We start from the raw sequence: 9221 nt of genomic DNA on the forward strand, positions 1-9221 counted from the left end.
AATGTCTGTTTTCATACTGGGTTCATTTATCTCTTTATTTATCATGTTCTTTGTTTCACTTTGGTGTTTATACAGTGCTTCTATAGTTTCTTTTATTTGTTCTTGTGCTTTCTCAAATTCTCTATTTATTTTTGTTGTCTTGGAATTTCTTGAGTGTCTCCTGTACATTTTGGTTGACCATATACAGTATCATCTCTATAAAATTCTCATTGATTACTTGCAGGATTTCTTCTTTCAGAGTGTTCTTGTGGGCTTCATTGGGTTCTTTGGCATAGTTTATCTTCGTTTGTTGGCGTCTGGATCTGAGTATCTGTTTTCTTCATTTCTCTCTGGTTCTTGTACTAATTTACTACTGAGGGGAAACTGGTTTCCCTCTTTTTTCCATCTTCCTTTCATTGCCCTTGCTATTGTTACTGTCCCTGTACTGTGTATAATTCAGTATTTTCTAGCTTGTAATAGTAACAATGGTGATATCTAGAATGGAAGGGTGAGAGGAGAGGGAAAGTAAAGAAGGTAAAGAAAGAGGAAAAAACAAACAAACAAACAAACAAACAATTGAAAAAACAAACAATAGCAAAAAAACCAGTGCCAAAGAAATAAACAGGGAGAGATAGTGTACTAATCAACAGTAAACTAAACAGGCATTACAGAGACAGAGAGAGGATTAAAAAAAAATCCCCAAGTTCAAATGCAATAAAGTTTCAGTCTTAATAATTTTGGTGTTAGTCCCTCAGCCTCCATTCCTGGAGATAGTGTCTCAGAAGTAGTTCAGTCATTTTCTCATCAAAGGGGAAAAAAACCCAAAAAACAAAATGAACAGACAAACAGAAAAAACAAACAAAAAACAAAAAATAAAAATAAAACAAAACAAAAATCCCAAGTTCAAATGGAATTTGAATCCTTCAGCTTCCAATTCTAGTTTTGTAGTCTCATCAAAGGAAGAGAAAAATGGAAAAAAAAAAAAAGAGTCTGGAGACAGCTTTGTGAATGTTTACCTGAGGCTCCAGCTCACCTGCCCGCTGCTGTCAGCCAGCTGTTGCTGGAGGCTTTATTGATTGCAGATCTCAGGAGTGAGCTTAACACTCACTCACTAGAGTTCTCCTGGGTGCAGCGGCCACTGTTACAAGCCTTCCCTTCTGCAAGCACATTGGGGGAGGTGGCGCTACACCTGCCTTCTCTGGCTGGCTTGTTTATTTACAGATTGCATTGGAAATACCCCTTCCCTGCTCTCCAGTGGAACCCTCCTCACAACACTGTTATAAGCTTTCCCGCTCGAAGATTGCTGGGTGGGGGCTGCCACTCCTGCCTTCTCAGGCCGGCTTGTTTATTTACAGTTCTGTGAGGGATTGCCCCTCCCCCACTCTTTGGAGCTCAGGGAGCCCACCCTCTTTGTTACATGTCTTTTTGTTGTTGTTGTTTATTATTCAGGTTTTTTTTTTTTTCTCTTTTTACCTGGGTTGGGGTCAGTCTTTCCAGGGGCTTATGCTGATCTGGCCCAGGGTTGATTGTGGGAGTACCACATGCCGCTTAGCTCACCTGGTGGTCTGCTTCTCTTGAGCTGATAGGAGTTGGTATCTGGCAGTGCGGGAGCCCACCTGGTTTCTCCATTTACTGTGGAGTGGGGATGCAATGCGTGGGCTGGGGGTGTGGCGGTGATGGAGTTTTACCTCTTCCTGATGGTTTTTCCTGCAAGGTGTATCTGCAGCATCTCTCCAAGATTTTACTTTAGGAAGCACACTTTCTGCTTCCTCCCTCTAGTCACCATCTTGGAATCCTTGCTATTGCTTTGTAATGTACTTTGAATTCGGGTATTGTGATTCTCCAGTATTGTTCTTTAACTGAGTATTGCCTTGGCTATTCATGGCCTCTTGTGTTTCCATATAAATTTAATGGTAGATTTTTCAATCTCTTTAATGAATGTCATTGGAATTTTGATGGGAATTGCATTAAACATGTAGATTACTTTTGGGAGTATTAACATTTTTACTATGTTGATTCTACCAATCCATGAGCATGGGCGATCTCTCCAGTTTCTATAGTCTTCCTCAATTTCTTTCTTCAGAAGTTTATGGTTTTCCTTGTAGAGGTCATTCACATCTTTTGTTAAGTTTACACCTAGGTATTTGATTTTTTTTGAGGCTATTGTAAATGGTATTGTTTTCATATATTTCTCAGTTTGTTCATTATTAGTGTATAGAAATGCTAATGATTTTTCTATGTTGATTTTATATCCTGCTACCTTGCTATGGCTGTTGATGGTGTCTAGGAGCTTTTGAGTAGAGTTTTCTGGGTCTTTAAGGTATAGGATCATATCGTCTGCAAATAGGGATATTTTGACAGTTTTTTTACCTATTTGTATTCCTTTTATTCCTTCTTCTGGCCTAATTGCTCTGGCTAGGAATTCCAGTACTATGTTGAATAGGAGTGGAGATAGTGGGCAACCTTGTCTCATTCCTGATTTTAGAGGGAATGGTTTCAGTTTTTGTCCATTAAGTATAATGCTGGCTGTAGGTTTGTCATATATAGCTTTTATAATGTTGAGGAACTTTCCTTCTATTCCTAGTTTTCTTAGAGCTTTTATCATGAAATGGTGTTGAATCTTATCAAAGGCTTTTTCTGCACCTGTTGAGATGATCAACTGGTTTTTGTCTTTGCTTCTGTTAATGTGGTGTATTACATTTACTGATTTTCATATGTTGAGCCACCCTTGCATTCCTGGGATGAAGCCTAATTGGTTGTGGTGAATGATCTTTTTGATGTGTTGTTGAATTCGGTTTGCCATTATTTTATTGAGGATTTTTGCATCAATGTTCATTAAGGAGATTGGCCTTTAGTTCTCCTTTTTGGAGGTGTCTTTGGCTGGTTTTGGGATAAGTGTAATACTGGCTTCATAAAATGTATTAGGCAGTTTTCCATCCCTTTCTATTTCATGGAACAGTTTAAGGAGGGTTGGTATCAGTTCTTCTTTAAAGGTCTGATAGAATTCAGCAGAGAATCCATCGGGTCCTGGACTTTTCTTTTTTGGGAGACTCTTGATTGCTGCTTCAATTTCATTTTGTGTTATAGGTCTATTCAGGTGATCAATGTCCTCTTGGTTCAGTTTTGGATGATCATAAGTATCTAGAAACCTGTCCATTTCTTCAAGATTTTCAAATTTATTTGAATATAGGTTCTCAAAGTAGTCTCTAATGATTTCTTGGACACTTATGGTGTTTGTTGTTATCTCTACCTTTGCATTCCTGATTTTACTAATTTGGGTTTTTTCTCTTCTCATTTTGGTCAGATTTTCCAGGGGTCTATCAATCTTGTTTATTTTTTCAAAGAATCAACTTTTTGTTTCATTAATTCTTTGTTTGGTTTTTTTGTATTTCTATTTCCTTGATTTCAGCTCTTATTTTTATTATTTCTCTCCTTCTATTTGTTTTGGGATTTGCTTGTTCTTGTTTTTCTATGAGTTTGAGATGTATCATTAAGTCATTGATTTGAGATCTTTCAGTCTTTTTAATATATGCACTCATGGCTATAAACTTTCCTCTTAGGACTGCCATTGTTGTGTCCCATAGGTTCTGGTAAGTTGTGTTTTCATTTTCATGGACTTCCAGGAACCTTTTAATTTCCTTAAAGAGCTCTTTTTAGGCTCTTCACCTCTCAGCTGTTCTTCGAGGATCTCTCCAAAGTTTTATCATTGATGTAGCCCCAGATGCTAGACTTGTCTCTCTGGGTATTTTTCCCCTAAATCTTTGCACTATAATTTTTACTGCCTTCTTATTCTTCACAGCTTCAAGCTATCTTTTAAAAATTATTGTCCAACTTTTCTATTTGTTTTCAGAGGGAGGGTTTGCTGCAATTACTTCTTTTGCCAGTGTCATGAAGCACAATTTTAAAATAACTATGAGTTAGTTAAGAAATTTGGATATATCAATGGCTGAGGTCTTTAAAAAATCTATAAATAAACTATTCTATGCATGTTTGACATTTCAATGATAATTAGGAACACAAGATATTTTCATATTTCTGTTCTACCAGGCTTAGCCACAGGTTCTGATATGGTTGTTAGAACTTCAGCCACTGTGTCCTCAATAGAAGTATCAGTAGAAAAATGAGAGAAGGAAAACCTATCAACTATCTGTGTTTTGAAGGAATATTTTTAGAAGTTCCTCTCAATAAATTTTACCTTAATCTCATTGACTAGAATGTAGTCTCATGAGCACCTACATTAAAGGAGTTTGGGAAACATGGTATTTTACATGGGAAGTTGCTTCAAATAGAATTAGGGTTATGTAAATTGGTCAAAGTATACAATCTCTCCATATGGAAAATCACAATAAAATTCCCTTGTACAATTTATATATAGTAATAAGAAAGGATGAGGTAGAATGTATACTGAGCAGGTAACGTGTAACTTTATAATGCACCATCATGTGATGGTTAATGTATCATTTCAACTGTGTTTTTTTCCTTCCTTTTCTATCATTATAAGCACAATTTAATGAACTTGATTGCATAGGATTTTTTCATACATATATATCCTTATGTCCTACTTTAAAATATTTTAAATTTACACATTATTCTCAAGATAAGGACCTCCAAGGTGCCAAAGTCCAGATTGTGTATTTCTAAATACAGTGCTTGGACCAATGGATAAATAATAACTGCTGTTAAATGAATGTGTGCAGAATAAAATTGTCTTCATGTATTTAGTTCTTCAACTACTCTGCATCTATGACATTGCTTTTCTCTATTGCCAATATCCTGTGTTTATGATTGTGAGCTTAAATCCTCATGGATTTCTCCTTTTACAATCAATATAGTTGTCTAGTATTAAAATATTTTCCAGTTAGAAGCTCCATGATTAATTTCCTTGCCAGTCATTTTATGTACAAGAAGTTTGGACGTGTGTGTGTACAAATAAGGGCAGGCAGGACGAGAGTGTTTACATAGAGTCACCTCCTTTACTGGTCTCCCTATAAGGCAGATTCACAGTGATGCTAATGAAAATAAATTTCAGGCTCTTCACCTGCAATGTGTTCTCATGGTAATATTTTTTGCAAAATTTACAGAAGCGAGATATTTTAACTGCAATTAATTAAAACAACTGTATCTTTTTAACTTGGCTCTTGGATCCTTTCTATTTTTTGTGTTGATTGGTGTTGGAGAGTAGCAGACATTTTAGTAGAAATTCATTTAGTTTATATTTAAAGATATAGTCTTGGTAATCACTGTGTATAGTAAGCATGCTTGCTATGTTGGCATGAGGAAGCTCCCAGAAATACTACCTTCCATGACAATACTGCATTTGGTAGTGTGACAGCAAGGTGCAGGACCAGAAGATTAACAAATGTGTTAGTGGAGGAAAAATAATGTTGGAAATGTGCAAAATTAGAAGCTCATTGCTGTAAAATCCAGACTTACAACTCTCATATGAAAGAAAATTTGATGTCCATACTAAAATTTCACATGACCTTTAATGGGTTGTAAACCTGAAGGAAAATCTTCAACAATCAATAATAGTGAGGAACTTTATTCCTATTTGCAGATTTTTCACAAAATACTATTATCTTTTATTCTCTCTGTAGAAAATTATATGACAATATTATTAAATTATGAAGACACAGTCAAAGAATATACAGTCACAAAATGTAAAAAATGTATCAGGTTAATTAAAATATATATTGTACCATTTTCCTAAATTTCATGAGTTTTAGGTATTTTTTAGCTTTTTAAATGTATAATTTTCATGGTTTCTTTTCACATTGAGAACAACTATGCAGTTCTGTACTTAATTTTTAGATTTATAACAATGTATTCTTTTCCATAAAGAGGGTATCCTAAATTATGGAAGCTTCAGGTCTCAGAAAAATCTAGATTCACCCTGTGTTCTCCTATATGCTAATTTATTTACTAAGAAGAACTGGTGGAGGAAACTTCTGATTTACAAGTTAAGTCTTTGAATCTGCAAAGTCAACAAAACTCAGATTACAGGAGCCTTCTATTTTCAGTAACAGTGGTGTTCCTCCCTCACTTTTGGGTGGAGTGGAAGGAGGAGAAGGAGTTTTGGCAGGTGACACTACTGGCCTGATCCTTGCCATGACAAAAGATTGCCAACCTCTCAAGCTGAGACAGTCTCATCAATCAACCTGTGCTTGAACTGTTAACCCTGTCAGCTTCATTTTAAGAGATGACAATTCAAGGGTATCTTTCTTGCTCTCTGAAGTTCCCTCAATCAAGAGAGCAAAAACGCTTAGTCATGAGAGGTAGGAATGCCTATCTCTCACAGCAAAAACTGGCCCCGTGCTTTTGATCTGCATAGGCTTTTGAATTCTTTTTTTAAGACCTTGAAAAAGATCCTTAGCAGAGGCCCTTGACTTGCTGGTGCAAGAGTTGGGGCAGGGAGTTGGAAGGGAGTGGTTGTGATGCCAAGAATAGGGAAGTTACAACTTTGCCTGTATGATTATATCTGATTAACAATACTAACAATAAACACATGCCCATATTTGTTTGTACATGCATGATCTATGTGGCATGGGTAGATATGAATTGTTGACTATGTATCAGAAATGAAAGCCAACCATAAAGCTTTGTGCTCAATTGGTAACAGGACAAAGAGGATCATAAACTATGCTTTGAGATTCTGAGGATTATTTATATTTGAAAGCAGGGTTCTTATTTTTTGACCCTAAAATAAATGGGATAGATATCTAAAGAGTATCATTAGTAGTAGTATTAAAAATGTTGAGTATTTATATAATTGAAAAGAAATTCCAGTGCAATTAGAAACTTCTTAGAATTCCAGTTACTCAGACGGTGTCATTTGTATAGATTCACAAAAATTCATTCCACTGATGGTTTTAAATCATTGTGTGCTTATAGTTTTGCTGTTATTTCCAAAAAAAGAGTTTCATTAAATAATACATTTTACAAGACACTGCTTCTCCTAATGATAATGATATGCCAATTGAGAGTCCCATGACATATATATATTTTATATGTACATATATATGTATGAATACACACATGCACACACACACACATGTAATATTAGTCCTGGAAAGACTTGTAAAAAGATCCGTTTGAGGGGTAAAAATGGGAAAAGCATCTCATTTGTCATTTTCTTAAGTCCTTTCCTTCCACTCCAAATCATTTAGGAAATTAAAAATGTGTCCAAAGACCACTTAAATTAATGATATTGCTCATGCCTAATGCAGGAACATCTTCTCTGTATGGTCTAGATACATAAATGAATAAAGCTGCTATGGGTACACACTTGACCTGGGTATCACTGTAATCAATGTAAATCAGGGATTGAGTTTAAAATGCTCATTCCCAGAAACCTAACAGGTAAGAACTGTATATGGAACATGTACATGCTGCCATTTGGCCTAGAGATTAGCCTCAAAATTAGCTGATTGCAAAATAAACTGTCAATTACTCTTTTACAGAAGTCTGTCTTCAATGTTAGTGTTCCCTGCCATATGAACTATGTTCTTTAAAGTAATACCAATATATAAGCTACTTTAGTTCCATGTTTAAAAAATTATCCCATTTCAGCCTAGTATTAGTCATATTAATTAGCATTAATGTTTGATCAAAGTGGTGACTTTCAACTCATGATAATTTTGTTCCCCAGGGAACATATGACATGCTTGGAGACATTTTTGATTGCTGTAATTGGGTATGGAGTAGGTGTCACTGTAATCTACTTAGTAAAGGCCAGGTACACTGCTAGACATTCTACAATATATAGGACAGCCTCCCCCAATAAAGAATTTCTCACCCCACCCCAACATGTCAAGTGTTTAGTTTGAAAAACCCTTGTTTATGCAAAGCAGAGAATGAAGATTTTTCATTATGATGTATTGAAAAGTTTTATTGGCAACTAAAAATACATTCTTTGACCATAATCTGCCAGGTCTCTGTGTCATTATTAATTATGGCTATTATCAACTGACTTGCATAAATCAGGTTCTAATTTCTGAACCCTGATTTTATTTTTACTTAGAAAAAGAAATAGGTTGGAGTGGACAGCCTCCCCTCTGTTGGCTGTTCTAGGATGAAGTAATGTACTTGCTGTGTTTTTGTAATTCATCAGGTTGGTATAAAATCTTCAAAAGCTTAGAACAAGTGAGTATAACTATAGTTTTCATAAATAAACAAGAAATCATGGTATCTCTTGTGTTTGTAGTTATGCAACAGTCTTGTTTACTTGTCACTAAGGACATATTCATTTTTGTTTTTTGGGGGGGTTGACAATGACAATATTCCATTGTGTGTATATGTATTTATATGCATACACACATATTATATTTACATTCATTTTCTTTATGCATTCATTAGTTGTTGGGCACCTTAGCTGATTTCATAGTTTGACTATTATGAAGAGAGGTATAAAAACGTGGGTATATAGGCATCTCTCTTGTATATTGATAGCTTTTTAAGGAACATCTTTACTGATTTCCATAGTGGTTACACTAGTTTACATTGCTACCAACAGTGAATTGGGGTGCCTTTTTCCCCATATCCTCAACGTCATTTGTTGTTTGTTTCTTGATGATGGCCAATATAGCTGGGGTAAGATGGAATCTCAGTATAGTTCTGATTTACATTTCCTTTGTGGATAAGAATATTGCACATTGCTTCATGATGTATTAGTCATTTGTTGTTCCTCCAAGAAATACCTATTCAATTCATTTACCCATTTTAATGGGATTATTTATTCTATTGTTTAGTGTTTTGAGCTCTTTGTATATTTTGGATAATATTCCCTTATCTGTTCAATAACTGGCAAAATTTCCTCCCATTCTGTTGGTTGACTTTTGATTCTAGTAACTGTTTCTTTTGACATGTAGAGGCTTTTTAATTGGATACAGTCTCATTTGTCAGTTCTTGCAATTATTTCCTCTGTATTTGGAATCCTATTCAGAAAATAATTACCTATGTCTTTATCTTCCAGAGTTTCCCCTGTAGTACTTTCAGATTTTACATTAAGATCTTTGAGTTCTTTGAATTGATTTTTGTATAGGGTGAGATCATGGTCTAGTTTCAGTGTCTACTTTTGATAGCACAATCTTTTTTGTAGAGGCTGTACTTTTTCCAGCATATGTCTTTGACTCCTGTATCAAAGCTCAGATAGTAGTAGTGTAGTTCTATTTCTGGGTCTTCTATTGTGTTCCATTGCTGTTCGTGTCTATATCAGAACCATACTATTTTTATTACTATGGCTC

The sequence above is a fragment of the Castor canadensis genome, chromosome 3 (assembly GCF_047511655.1).
Source record: "Castor canadensis chromosome 3, mCasCan1.hap1v2, whole genome shotgun sequence".
Classification (NCBI taxonomy): domain Eukaryota; kingdom Metazoa; phylum Chordata; class Mammalia; order Rodentia; family Castoridae; genus Castor; species Castor canadensis.